Here is a 15094-nt window from a genome sequence, read left to right as displayed (position 1 = left end):
TTTGGAAGAAATGGATTTTTTGACATAAAATAAGTTATATATATTTACTAGTTAAAAATTATTATATTATATATATTCAATATAGAAATGCATATTTTAATACATTAACAAAAATTTCTCGTTGTAAAACCGCAAATTAAAAGGACAAATATTAATTTCATATTTTGAAATCCATTCTGTTTAATACATAATTGTACTATGAACTAAAAATAATATTTATATTGTTCTAAAATTATGTAGTAATATATTTTTAATTATAAAATGGATAATTTCAAGAAACACTATAAGTTTTTTTATTTTATAAATATATAATTATAAAAATATAACCAAAAAATTATTAACATGTTGTGTATCATGGTGCCCTAAAAAAAAACATTTGTTATCATGGTAAATAATTTTTAATTATCTTTTGCATTATTTAGGAAAAATAAAAAAACCCCTCTCCGATTCTGTGGACTCAGCGAAATTTCAATTCACCGAGTTTACTAAGGTCAGTGGAAAACTTCCTGTTTTCTATCTTTTATAGCATTGAACACAAGCTGATTTGAGGTTGAATAAGGTTGTACAAATCTTTACCGAAAAATTCTGAAAGATGTTCTTTTTATTTTTGGTTTGTTTGTTTAAAAAAAAAAGATGTGTACTGAAATCGGTAATATTTACTCAAAAATCCTAAGATCTTCCGTAAAATTTGCTGCAATTTCGTAACAAGTATGCTGCTGAGGTTACGTGCCATTAATATGGCGATCGATGTTAAAGAATCGCGGAAAGAATAAAAAAGAAGAGAGAAGGCAGAAGCAGAAGCAGAAGAGATCGTAAAAAAAAAGGTATCAATCCGCATTTCAATCAGAAAACTTTAATCAACAGGTTCAAAGCAAGCAACTATTCAGCAATTTCGATTTACTTACTTCAGTTTAATTGTTTTAATTTCAAATCCATTCAGCCCTGCTTCTATTTCAGTTCCTAGTTTGTGTAAATGTTTAAATCAGTTCATGGATGGCATATTCAATTTACTATTTTGCAAGGAGATTATTAAACTACTACTCAAATGATCAGGCACTATTTTGTTTGTTTTAGGATTTAGATTTCACATTTCACATCATTTTGGCATGTGTTTGTGTCTTGGATGCTTGATGCAATTATTATGTGCAAACAGACTCTTAAACTGTGTTGGAGTAGAATTAGCTTTGTTGTAGCAGCATGAAGTAGTTTCTGGTAGAATAAACTCTACGCTTCGTCTCTTCAACACTCCTTCTGATATCGAACTACTCGATACTCAAACGGAAATCATCATTGCGTCTCTCTTTGTACAACGTTTTTTCATTCCACCTGTTTTAGGAACAAAAGAATATGTTATTACCTTAACAAAAGCATGTAGAATTAAGTAGAACTTTTGATTGGGGTCTATCTTGCCCGCAGGAAATGGGGTTGTGGACGCTGTTGAGAGGGCTGCCTGCTTCTTGCAAATGCACTGGCCATATTAAATGAAGGAACCGAATTCCTTGCCCCCAGAGGATGGAGCTTCCAAGAGTATTCAGGGGGTTAAGAGAAACTCCATTTAAGGGGCAGATTCTGGGTCTCATATATGCAGACCCAAATACTTGAGAGTTCCCCTAATACTTTCCTCAATTCTGCTTCGCCATTCGTCGTTTAAAACTGGTTATCCGGCTGCATTTCCTCATGCAGCAAGGTTCACATCGTTTCTTGTCCTTTCATTTTCCTTGGTCTTCTTTGGTTCAGAACTTCTACATGGACATTAAGGATTATGACATAAACATCAATAATGCTTAATATATAGTTTCAAGGTTGGGTTTTAGGTTGAGTTTATGAGATGAGAGGATGATTGATATTCTGAGATGAAATAATGGAATTTGGGTTGTCAAAGGGAATGAACAGTTATGTTTTCTGTTTCATCAGAAACTAGGAAATAGAAACAAGTTCTCTTCTTCGGATTCTCTTAAAATTTTTGCCATTTATTTCAGTTTTTTGGTTTTTGTTCAATCGTTAAAGAGTGGGATGAAACCAGCTATCATTACTTCCAGCCATTCAAGTGAAATGAGTGTGGATTGAAGCCATAGCCTCACATAAATATAACGAAATGCCAAAATAGCATTTTTTCATCTCATTCGGAATCAATTACAGAATCATCTATTACATAAAAACAAGAGTTTTTTTTCCAAGAAAGGTAAACAAGACTGAGGTTATTGGTTGCTACTACCTCTTGTTTACGAATATAATATGACGAGAACATGTTAATATAATATAGTGCATGCCATCCAATATGACTAAGTTCTTTGAAATGATTATATAAAATTTAACTAAACAATCAGTAAAATTCATGCGGAACAATAAAGGAAAGCCTAAAATAAAGATTACAAGTTAGATTTTTCTCAGCGAGCATTAGCTATACTAAGCCAATTAGGAGAACTGAGTTAACTTCAATTCAGGCGAAAGATTTGTATCTGCAAAGAACTTTACACCTCAGTACCCTATCATGCACATAAAAACCAGGCATAACCATGATTTTAACCCGACTTGGACCCTGTGATCTTTGCCTGTCCGCAAAGATATCCTCCATGTAATGAGGTTCAAACGGCATATTTTCGTAGACCCTGAGAATACCCAATGGAGGATTGAATGAAAACGCGAGCAAATGGAGCAACCAAACACACTTAGCAGCAACGAAAAAAGCTTGTAGAAGCTGCTCGGGCCACGGTGTAGTCCACCCTAGAGTTGCAATTATGCCACTCATTTTATCGTCGCAGAACTTGCTAAATTCTTCGCTGTAATACTTCGTTCCTTTTCTCAATACTCATTCCAACTTAGATTTCGTAGTGCAACAAAAGATTGGAACTGAGCTTCGCGATCTTGATGAGGGTCCAAGATCTTAGGCACACCGTTTTTTTGGAAAATGCAGTTTTCAAAATCTTGGTAGAGTGATTGATTTATCATAGCCTCGATATGGTATAACACGGTTTTAGAGTACTTGGATTTGAGTGAGAGTTTGTGTTGTTGAAGGTGAATGTTCATGCTGTCAATCAACGAGTGATCTGTTTCTTCGATTTGTGCAACTAGAATCTTGCAGAATTGCTTCATTGACAATCTTGTTTCTGATACAATCTGTAAGAATCCCTCTACCATCACCTCTTCACTAACTGGCATGAAATTTTCTGCATTTTCATAACCAGGTGTCCCTCTTTTCGGAAGATTTGTGAGCGTCTCTTGCCTCAAGGCCTTCATCAGTTCTTCACAGTATGTCTCCAAATACTCCATTTTCTGGCTTAAATCCACGAGAGATTCTTCATTTCTGCAGCTTCAAATAAGGCTGAATCTCGGGTTTCTTTAGCTTCCTCCAGTTCTTTCTTCAACATCTCAATAGAAATAATCTCCGAGTCTTTACCACTCTCAGAAACTTCCACCGGCTTTGATCGAGCAGGTGAATTTTCATTCTTGTTGTTCTTCTTCTTTGTACTAGAAAAAAGCCAAGGAAACTTCAGAACCCTGTTTCTTGGAGGTGAACAAAGAGAAGTTCTTGAAACTGATTCACTACTTATCAAACCAGGGTTGCATCTGTTGCAAGATGATACTGATTTAAGCTCTCCTATACGATTTCTTCTAGATTTGCTGGAAACCAGCCCGGTGATTCATCAAGAACAGTAAAATATATTCGCACAAGAACCTATTCCTGAATTCTGATCTTCTGCAGGGAATTTGTGTCCCTCCAAGCTTATGAATTCGGAGAGCAACCCTTTTCTTGGTTTCAGGTAATTCGGTAAAAGGCTTTGATTGACATTTTCTAAATCTACGATATGCTCACTCCCCAACTTTCGGGATGATTTCGATTTTCCAGTAGATGATATGGTTATCCTGGTAAAGGTTCGTCCTCATAACTCTGTCAAGATTGTATATTGCAAATGAAGCAAGTTGTAAGTACATTTTTGTGGATAAATAACAGAAATAGTAACAAAAAAAAGTGCCTAAAGTCGACATATTTCCAAAACTGAACGTTCGCGCCCGCAAGAACCATCCAGTCCAAGGTTGGCTAAAGAAAACTAGAAACAAAGCGGAAAAAATGAACATGCGCAAAACAGGAGCAATATTTCAAGGCTATAAAAATTCCAACAATCTTTCAGTTTTTGAAAGCTCAATATTCACAGCCAACAAACTTGCAAAAAGAAAAAGGTGAAACAAAACAAAAAACTTACTGGAGTAAAAACAGGGTAATCTTGTGCGGAGAGCGGAGGAGCAAGGCAAGAGACAGGAGAAGAAGCAGCGCTGAATCTCATGATTAGCTGGCTAATTTTCCCAGTGTCCAGGGCTGCGTGAAGCGCCCGAAGCTCCACAGCTTTGTGGCAAGCGCCGCCTGAATATCTTCTCTGCTCACATCATTCTCCAACTCCAATTTTCTAACTGTGCTCTGTGACGAATATCAGCCATTAAGAGAGGAAAGAACACGGAAGAATATAAATAGTGAATATTGCAGGACGAAATCCAACGATTGGATTTGGGTTGCAGCACAGAGAAGTAGATCATGTGATATCATATCCAGCCAAATGACTCTGGATATATAGCCAACAAAAATCTGGAAGAAAGATGGATTTAGTCTCGAGTTAAATTTGGAACCAGTGAGAGAGTGAGTGCATGTGAACCTGATAACGAGTGAAGAAGAAAGAATAATTTGTATTGTATGTTTTTCTAGTGAATGAGAGAATATTATAATATAAATCATGATTCGCTTTTTTTTTATTCTATTAAAAAAAATGTTTTACTTTTAAAAATAACAGATTCAAATTCCATTGTCTTCTCAAAATACAAATAATTCATTTCATGATTCCCTCGAAACATTATATTTTAAAATTCTAGTCAAATATGTTTTTTAATGGGGACATGAAAAGGTACCATCTCCGGTCCCCGAGCCTTTCATTGTCTTGGCTTTTTCCAACGTAGAGCAAAAGTGACATTTAAATGGGGACACCAAATATAAATTATTAAATTTAAAAAAAAAAGGTTAATTTCTGTTATTCTTTCCCCATAATTGTTATCTTTAATAATAATAAATTACTAAGCCAAAGGAAGTTTCAGCCAATTATTTTAAATAATAATTAAATTTAGGTATCTTATATCGTTTAGAGTTAATAGACAATGATATGGTGTCTTGAAAATAGTGCTAAATTTATCAAGACATAAAAGCATATATATTTCTTGAAAAATATTTTGAAGGTTGGCAGAATGGGTGTTAAAAAATCTTGATCGTTTTCAATGCTGAAATAAGTTGGCTGCTTCTTTCTAATTTTGTAGATATTAACTTTTTTACGTAGAGGTATGCATTACACATAGTCTTCTGTTTTTTTTGCCTTATACCTTTCACGGTTCTTTCAATTCCAAGAAGAATATTCCAATCAACCAAATTTAAGCTAGGTAGACAATTCAATCAGAATGTACAAATATTCATCATGTTGATCCAAATTAACTCGATCTCGCACATTTCTTTGATTATACTTTTATTTAGATGATTAATAAGTGGAAAAAAAATAGAGAAATTGAAGTCGAAGTTTTTGTAGGTTTTTTTTTCCCCTAAATAACCAAAACCACTTTTGCGGAGAGCATATTATATAATCAACATCCTCCCAAACACGTTTGAATCTTAGAAGGCATATACATTTTTTTTAACGAAACAAAATTTTGTAAATAACATTTTTTTATAAAAACATTGTATAATTACTTATCCTAGCATAGCCTAAATTTTTTTTGTCACAATATGTCAATTTTTTTCCCTCACTATATTATTATTGGAAAAAAAACCCAATACACAATTAAATTAAAAACCTAAAAAAATATGCATAATTTTTTTTAATTTTAAAATGTAATGTAAAATATATTTAATTTGTCTTCTTATATTTCCTTTGTTTGATGAATGCATTGATAGGATAAAATAATAAAAAAAGAATTTTGATATTAGGATAAGATAATTATTGAAAAATAGTTATTTATTTATTTACCAAGCTTGCTTAGGTGATGGCGTGTTTATTTATGGCGGGACGTTCAAAGTCATCGATAGCGTTTGGCCCAGCCCTGTTTACTCAAGTCAGTCAACAAGGAGAGCAGAGGATAAATCATCGGAAGGAATTGCATGGAACAATACCTAGCCCCATTGAATTCGTTGAATCAGAGGCCCAGACCCTCCCACAGGTAATTCTTTCATTTCCCCACTTTCAGATTTCTTCACTTGTTGAAATCCAATGCATTTCAGGCATCGCTGGAAGAGGAGTCTCATCGAATTAAACGGCAGATTCGACCCCTAATTATCGACGTTGTATTTCTGGCCTCATAATTCAATCCTACTCTGAGGTCAGTTGAGGTTTATTTACTGTTTGATTACTCAATTAGCTAACCAATTGAGTGTGTGGATGATGACTTGATTATTTTTCTTTCTTTGCTCCAAGATTGGAGCTTTTCCTCATACATATCACGTGGATGGAGAACCATGCCAGACCCATGTAAGGAACTTTTTAAGGAATTTATGTTAGATAGAAAATTTGTATTTCGTTACCAAATTTTGGCTTCAGCTGGTTTTTTAATTAGCGGCACTTTTGACAGATTGATTGGTTAACATGGAACAATAATCCCGGCACAACCAGCAGGTTGAATTTCGGCTTTCTTTTTGTTTTTAGATTAGTGTTTCTTCAATATGCTGATGTTTTTTTGTGCGGGAAACACATTCATGTGGTGGCTACGTTTAGAAACCACTTGTATCAAAACGCCCAGTTCATGAAAAACTGTACAATCAGTAGTTTATTTATCATAATGGATTTTCATTGAGTGGTGTACAGAGAACATATTGCTTTACCTATGTGTTTATTGTATTCCAATAGTTTTTTATTTCAAGTGCTAATGGTTGCCACTCTTTTGGCACTTCAATTTCAGGTGGGGCATTTCAGCAGTTGAATTTGACTCCAAGGTGACTTTGCTGCATTACTAGATCCTCAAGTTGCATGTCGTAATGGTCCCTTGTGTAGTTGCATGCTGCATTCAGATAGTTTTAGACTTGAGTTAAATATGAAAAATTCTTCTCATTGTTAATTCTATTCTCAGGACAACCATTAAAGAGCTCAGGATATAAATTTTGTCATGTCATCTTAGAAACTTGATGCAAAAAATAGTTCATGTAATGAATAGCTCATAATGAACGCCTGACGGATTCTCAAATTTTTCCATTTTTATGCGTTTGGCACTGAACATTCTTTGGTCCAGCAATGATAAATCATATTATCCTTTGAGAACCAAGGTTTAGTGGTATTTCCAAAATTTACACCCCTATATTTGGGTGACATATGCTTTAATCTTGCAGAATGCAGCTAAATTATTCGCCTCAATAGTCTCAAAACTGAGAGAATAGTCAGTCAGTTCACATGGGTAATTTTGTAGTCATCTACTAACTGTCTGGACCAAGTTTTTTGTACTGATTATTTTTTTTAATACAGTATCATTGGCCCTTGACTATTGACCTTGTAAAGAAGGGAAAACCAGAATTCGGAGAGCATAATCACCCTTACAATGTCATGACTAGTATGTTTAAGGCGTGCAAGGTAGTGAGTTTGATATACCAGAATCATAATAAGACTCACTGAAACTGTTCTACTTTCATGCCAAGTTGTCGATTTTGTATCAGCGAACTCGTACATTGGAGATTATTTTAGCTTTTAGCTGGTTTAAGAGACAATGTTATGTTTATCTTATCAATGTGCTGATTTGTTTTTGTAGGGAGTATATCTAGCATCAGTGACAAATCAGGCTGCTTAACTGTGCATGACTTTGATAATATCTGTAGTCCTGGTAACCAATCATTAATACTTAGATTTCTTGTCTGTTTTTATACAATGAAATGGCCGATCATTTGGTACCAATAATTTGGCTATGAGATACAAATTCTAAAATTTCTTGTCTGTTTTTATAAAATGAAGTGGCCGATCATTTGGTACCAATAATTTGGCTATGAGATACAAATTCTAAATTTTTAAGCACATTCTCTTTAGAACTTTGACTTGCACTTCCTTGTTTCAGTAACATTTTATAAAATAAGCCCACTACAAATTCACACCTAACGATTGGCCAGAATGGATTTAACCCCCTTTGTTTTATCGATGAGTCGGTAAAAATCCTCTGAGAAAAATAATTAAATGCAGAATTCCCTGTTTTCAAATTATAGCAGCCATGAATTAAAAACTCACCGTTATAAAATTTATAGCTAAAACCTACTTTATAAAATTTGTTGGCAAAACTGCCATGCCAACAATTTTTTGGTAGTATACTTGCTTCTTAAGCACCTATACATGAAATTATAATGATAATTAAATTACTCAAATTTGAAAATGACATTTTGAAGTATAATAAAAATACGTTTATCTTTCTTTTGTTTCTCAAGTTTAGAATATTATTTTTTAAAACATGACTTTGAAATTTTAATATGCTATAAAACAAGGAAAAAACATGTAATTTTGCTGTTATATTTAAAATATCATTTTCGACTGTGGGCTTTTTTATTTTTTATGTAATTTAATGTATGAGCAGCAGCGCATACCATAAATTCAACAGGGGGAAGTTTAAGATAAATTCAATAACACAAGATGTTCTTATCTCATTAAAAATTTTCACATGAGATCTTAGGCATTAGATCGATAAAATTTTTGTTTTGGAGTTTTGGTTACTAATTTGAAAATAAAGGGGATTTTTCCTACTTTTACTTTTTGCATCAGAGTTTCAACTACTTAATAAAACGAAGGGGTGGTTTTGCAATATACTTTCAAGATTAGATATTTATCTCTGTTGAAGTAATGGAAACGTGTATCAGTGTCTTCATTGTTTTTTGTCTAAAATTTTTCTGATTCGATTATCTTTCTGCCTGGTATCCCTAGAACTCAAAATGTCCTCATGTAGTTCTTTTGATGCATAAAATCTTTAGATGTGAAAGAGGATGAAGCAAAACAAGTGCTGCATGTATCTACTTCTCAACAACTTGATGTCATCCGTTGGAATGTTGCTAACCAAGATGAGGTTTGCATCCTAAGGGCCTTGACTAAAATTTAGTTGGCATAGACAAGAAGCATGCATTCGAAGAAACACAAAATGCCACAAATTTGGGCTAATTGCACCAGACCCCCCTATGAAAAGTCTAAAAGGCATGCAGCCCCCTAATATTAATAGGCTAATGTATCATCCAATTTATAAAAATCAAGCACGTGTAATCCCTTCGTTAAAAAAATTCAAGCATATTTACCCCATTTGTAAGGGGTTTTATCCTTGAATTTTAAAAGCATGGGGTTTCAATTGCAATTAATATTACACAAGTGGTTTTCGTTTTTTGAATTTTTACAGGAGGTACTGATAAAATTTGTCCCCGCAAGTTTCTTGATACCTTATTTGCTAGTAACAAGTTTTTTGTAACTTGCCTCTCCACACTTCTTTTCTTACCGCGCAGATAGCCTGCACATCAATAAAAAGCAGTGAAGTTCATGTTTATGACATTGGGTATGTCTCCTCTGAACCGGTCGAGGTAAGCCTTGTTTCACCTTTCTTCAATGAAGTTCCTGCATTCTTAGTCTTAACTAAAAACCTACCTTACTTTTTATCCTGGGAATCTCATCGATGATGCACAAAGACTTGTCAAGTTAACACTTAACAAGCAGACCTAAAATTAAAAAAAAACTAATGAACGTGATGATATCGAAGGTTGAGCCACTTTATATGATATCCTCTGAATAGTGATGATAAAGAAAGGGAAACCATGGATTCAACTAAAAAAACAGCTAATCCGTTAGATCTCTTCTGGGCTGATAATGACAGACCTCATGCAATTCATTCAGTTCTGATTCCTCCTTGTTTTCTTTCGGTAACTGGTATGATATACAAAGAAGCAGTTTTGTTGGTAAGCTTGTCGTATATGGGCAATCTATGATAGCATCCTTACCAAAATTTGCATTTTCATCGAAGTCTGATCCATTAGTCTTTTGATGAAATTTCTGATGAATGCATCAGTTGGACTGAGAGAAAATAACATGAATGAAAAGCTTGAATAGGCACCAATTACTCTTATGCTGATACTTTAAGACAAAGAACAAGCATTTAATTTGTTTGGAGGTGGTGTCGGTCTACTGAAATCGTAGATCAGTATTTTTTGTTGTAGCTGTTATAAGTTTGCATTTGTGTTTCATCTTTCTGTGTACTTTATATGCAGGTGCTAAGAAAAGAGGCCCAATATCACTGTTCATGGGATTAATGCTCATAAAGGTTTCTCAGACATAGCTTTTTCTTCTGATGACAACTCAAGGTTTAAAACTATAGGACTCTTGCTTTGAAATTTTTTAGTTTCTAAAGAGCGAGAGGCATCGTCTTCTCCATGATTTTCAATCCATGGTATATTGCAAGAGAAATTATATAAGTGTTTATGATGTTAGGGAAGCCAAGAATTCATTTAAAAAGATGGAAGAATAGGACAAGTGATCTTTGGAGGATAGAAAGTAGGTTATTGAGGTAACATTGTTTTGATTAGACCGACCTCAGAGAAAAACGATAATTTAGAGCAAAAAATTTAAGGTGCTGTGCTTCGTGATGCTTACTTTCTTACTGTTATTTTATTTTAGTTATATGCTGACAAGTCTTTCATTTCTTGTGGCTGCTTTGTGATAATATGCCTCAATAGGTTGCTTGCTTCTGATGCTAATGGATCAATTAATGTGTGGGATAGAAGAGCTAGCGATCTTCCCTGTTTGGAACTCTCAACCAATTCCTCTGGCTCACTTAACAGTATTAAGTTAAGTAGGGATAATGAGGTATGATTTTTATTGAAGTTGACTAATGAGGCAAAAAAAAAAAACCCTTTATTTCACCACTCACTTTCAATGACAGGCTATAGCCATCACTTTATTTTGTTGAGCCTGTAGATTATATTTGGAGCTAGCAAGCAGGGAATTATATATATGTGGGATCTCCGTGGAGGACGATCATCTACAGCTTTCAGTAATCATAAAGAGGTATGGGCATTTTCTAGTTTATGCCACTGATTTGGCTCAGAGGACCTTTTATTCTAACATTGTTGGGCATAAAGTCTGCGTCATATAATCAAAAAGAAAAAAAAAACAAACAAACAGCAAAGATAGAAAGACGTGTAAGATTGAGATTGTGCTGGATGAATAGCTCAAACCCATTATCTTAAGAAGAAATTTTTCTTGACTGATCGATAGCCAGTTAGCCATAACAGTAGCTTTGCTTATTTAGGGATATTGTTCTCCTCTTATTGCGGTGAAGTTATCACATGAGCTGGAGAAGATATGGTCCTTAAAGGTATGCAAGATAATCCACATCAGTTTTCTAATTCTATACTGCATCAATTGTTGTGCTGAAATTTTCTGACCCATTTTTCATCGTTTACGTAAAATATCTGGGCTGGTTTCATTGAATCCAACTGTTTTTTTTGGGAACCATTTCTGAAGAGGAAAATATTACTTTACTCAACTATATTGTTGTCTGCAAGATAATTTCTGTAGATACTATTTGTTTGTTGTCTCAATAATGCCTTGTGGAAGAATTTTATTTGGTATGTAGATGTTGGGACTACTGATTCACATGCTCCACTATGTTATCAATCAAATTCCGCTCAAGCACATGTTGGGTTATGTTATGAAGGGCAATTCAAGTTTCATTAGTCATATGTTAGTATGTTACTGTACTATTGCAACTTTAAAAGAGTTTAGCAAGACCACCATTTTTTGTGCTATTCTTGTAAGGAATCTCACATCAGGCATTTGTTTCCCCCCCCCCCCCCCCCCCCCCCCCTCTTAAGTTCAGAAAATGCTTTCCATATTTTAAATTTACAATCTATCATAGTTCTCTAATGATTTGTATTCTTGAAATCATCAACTCCTTTTCTGCTCGATGACTTACCATTTGTTTGACCCTTTGATTCTTTTATGTGCATTGGCTGTATATGACTACATATTATCAATTATCTGCAGGCTCAATCAAATATTGTTTCAAAGGAAATACACTCAATTGATATTGATCCATCGTGCCCTTACCAATTGGCATTTCATCTTGATGATGGTTGGTATGTTTACAAGCAAATGCATGCTGTTTTTTTTTATGTTTTGGAATGGGCTTAAGTCTAGTGGCAGCTGTAATTAATTGCATTTGTTACCATGTGTCAAGAGCTGAATTTACCACCTGACAATCTTCAAATGCCATCCTACCTTATTTTCGGAATCTTCCATCCTATATATCTGGCTTGTCCAGTTTGGATTTTATGCTTATTTTGTTATTGTTTCTTCCAGGTCAGGTGTTCTAGACACTAACAAGCTTCAAGTGACACATATTCATTGTCCTCCACCTCCTTGGCTGTATGTACAAAATGAACTTGCTACTTTCTTTTGAATAAGGATCGCTGAATGTTGTTCCCTCTTGCTGATGTCAACTTACAGGGATGAATTCGATGGTTTGACCAATGTCTCATTCTTGAGAAGACCATGTTGGCTTCTAACAAACTCAGTAAGTCATTTAAGCAATCTATCTTAAGTTTGTTCGACTGCAGTATGACTTTGTATTGTTGATTTTCTAGAAAGGTTGTAATTCCATGGAGAAAAGGAAAAAGTGGAATAAAGTAAAATTTATAAAAATGTTTTGGACTTGTCTATCTATTGCATTTCTATGTTCTAGCTTATATCATGGTATGAAAATGCGAGCTGAGTTTTTCTCTGATTGATATATTCTCATCTCATCCAGGGAATTTAGTCTTATGATCTAGAGTGACTTCTACTAATGTTAGTGTGCAGTTGTATCTTGACTATGTTCTCATTTTTGCAACTTTTCTTCTTGACGTATTTGCAGATTTACATTGTGGGATCGTCGACCAGTAATGGCCTTTACCTTTTGGATTTCTATCCAGACAGTGTCTCTCCTTGTTATGTGGATTACAAGTAAGGGACTAACTACCACACACTTCAAATTTCAGCCGTTCTTTAGAATTACGGTATCAGTTGCTTGTTCAAGCAGTGTGTCTGATCACTTGATACATGAGGCTAATAAGCTCTCCATTTATTATGTAACGTATTAAACCGGCTAAAAATCCATTTCCAGATTTGATATTATTTATCCATTCATTTGATCCTTCTTCTCTTTCGAGAAAGATTTGTTGATGTTGTGTGGCTGGTAGGTGTGTGTTTCAGTGTGATTCCCCAGTTCTTTAGCTAGCAATGTAAAAACGAATAACAAATAACAGTTTTTGGGTTTGGGCTGCTAATTTGAAGTTTGTTGCTAGTTGTGATGATAAAAGCAATGATGGAACAAGTGGCCAGCGTATACAGAACAGATTTTTGTCACTCTCTGAAGGTATTACTGCATGTGCTTCTCATCCCTTGAATGGCACCATTGTGGCTGGAACTAAGGTACATTCCAACTTATTGATCCATATGCATGCTTTAACTTGGTTCATAATCAAATATTATAAATTCACATTGTCTTCATCTAGTTTTAAAACTCACATTGGAAGCAGATTTTATTCTACTTCAACCCAAATTTACAATTTATTTGATGGACATGATTGCGGTTGTGGGGACGATCCTCATTTTTGTATTTACCACATGTCGATATTGCGTACCAACATGCTACATCTGATGAATATACTGCATTTATTTTTAATTACAAGTTTATCGATTGGCAGATTCATCATATTGATGTTTGCATTTTCCCATAGTGCTTACCAGCAGATCTATAGAATAAATCTGCTTTGCCCGAAATATTTTCATTCATGATTGTTAATTCTAGTTTTTTTTTGTGGCTGTTTTAGCTCTCGTCATTGCTGGTTATTTCTGATTCAAAAGTGTCACACTGAGCAGCAGTTGGCCATCCATTCAGTAAAATAATAATCTGGACTTGAGGAAACTCCACGTCATCTTTGATTATGCAAAGAGATACATGAGGAATGCGCAAGATGTTGGGTGCTTTTTTGGTCTTCAGGTAAGGTAATTTACGTTTTTCTAGTTTTCTCAATGAATGTCATTTAAAAACGTGAGAGGGGACATTGATCTAATGTGTGAAGTGTATCTGAAGTGTGCATTGTAGTGATAGACTGACTACCTTTACCAAAACTGATTATTTGCCACCAAATCTGACTTTGGTATATATTGACATGAATTTTCTTTTCATCATGTGGAGAAGCGTGACATAAAAGATTAAACAAAACTTTCATTTTTATTTCCGGCTGTGAATTATTTAGGTCAAAAAGTCATTAATCACACTTAAAGAAGCCGTGGGTATTGAAATGATTATGAGGGAAAAAAACGTAGCTTCTTCCTTTTTTTAATTTTGGCTCCATTTTGCAAGTTATGCTTTCTCTTCTTTTTAGGGATCAAACACCTTCAGTCTCTGCTCTTTTTTAAACATCCATTAATTCTTTAATTAATGCACAGAACATGTAGGTCAAATCAACAAGCTTTATTCTCATTAATGATATTATACACGCCTCTATTTGGTTTTTCAAACTTTATATCTAAAAATCTTTGATATACTTCTCACTTTGTGTTTTTTCCCCTACAGTCCAAATTCTTTCATTAGATTTCACAGTCAAATTCTTGCATCACTTCAATCCTCCTTCATAAATGTCTATTTTTGTCCCAGGCATAATCTTTTTTCAGAATCATGGTGATAACAATGTTTTGAATGGTAGGCTATTTCTGAAAATGGTTGATGTTCCAATTCTTGTCCCCACACGATTTCACGGTGGCTTTTCTCATCTGTACCTAACAATTTGTTAATTATGGCCCATTTTCTAATTTTCTAAACTGTCTTTTTCCATTGTTTTCTACAAATTCGGAATTCTTTAATTATTTTTTCACTGTTAGTTCTCATAAGATCAACCCTTACTTACAAAAATGACTTTCTTTTCGGCCACCCGAGATCTAGAGATTTTGTTCTCAATCTCAGTGATAACAATGTATGATATGGTTTAAAATCATATCATATAATCATATTACATATATCATACTATATATATTGAAAGTCTGTGCATCTAGGCTCTAAGCACAGCGAGGGCCGGCATTAGATTCGTGGG

General features: G+C 34.3%; 2 pseudogenes; one reads left to right on the top strand and one right to left on the bottom strand.

Annotated features, from left to right (window-relative positions):
- Window positions 1-2440: 2440 nt before the first annotated feature.
- LOC140888761 (IRK-interacting protein-like) lies at window positions 2441-4958 on the bottom strand (annotated as a pseudogene).
- A 1930-nt stretch (window positions 4959-6888) lies between these two features.
- On the top strand, window positions 6889-13970 carry LOC140888760 (uncharacterized; annotated as a pseudogene).
- Window positions 13971-15094: the final 1124 nt, after the last annotated feature.

The sequence above is a fragment of the Henckelia pumila genome, chromosome 3 (genome assembly GCF_033568475.1).
Source record: "Henckelia pumila isolate YLH828 chromosome 3, ASM3356847v2, whole genome shotgun sequence".
In the NCBI taxonomy this organism is placed as follows: Eukaryota; Viridiplantae; Streptophyta; class Magnoliopsida; order Lamiales; family Gesneriaceae; genus Henckelia; species Henckelia pumila.
Note: the sequence above shows the minus strand (reverse complement) of the source record. Positions and strands in the feature narration are given on the sequence as shown.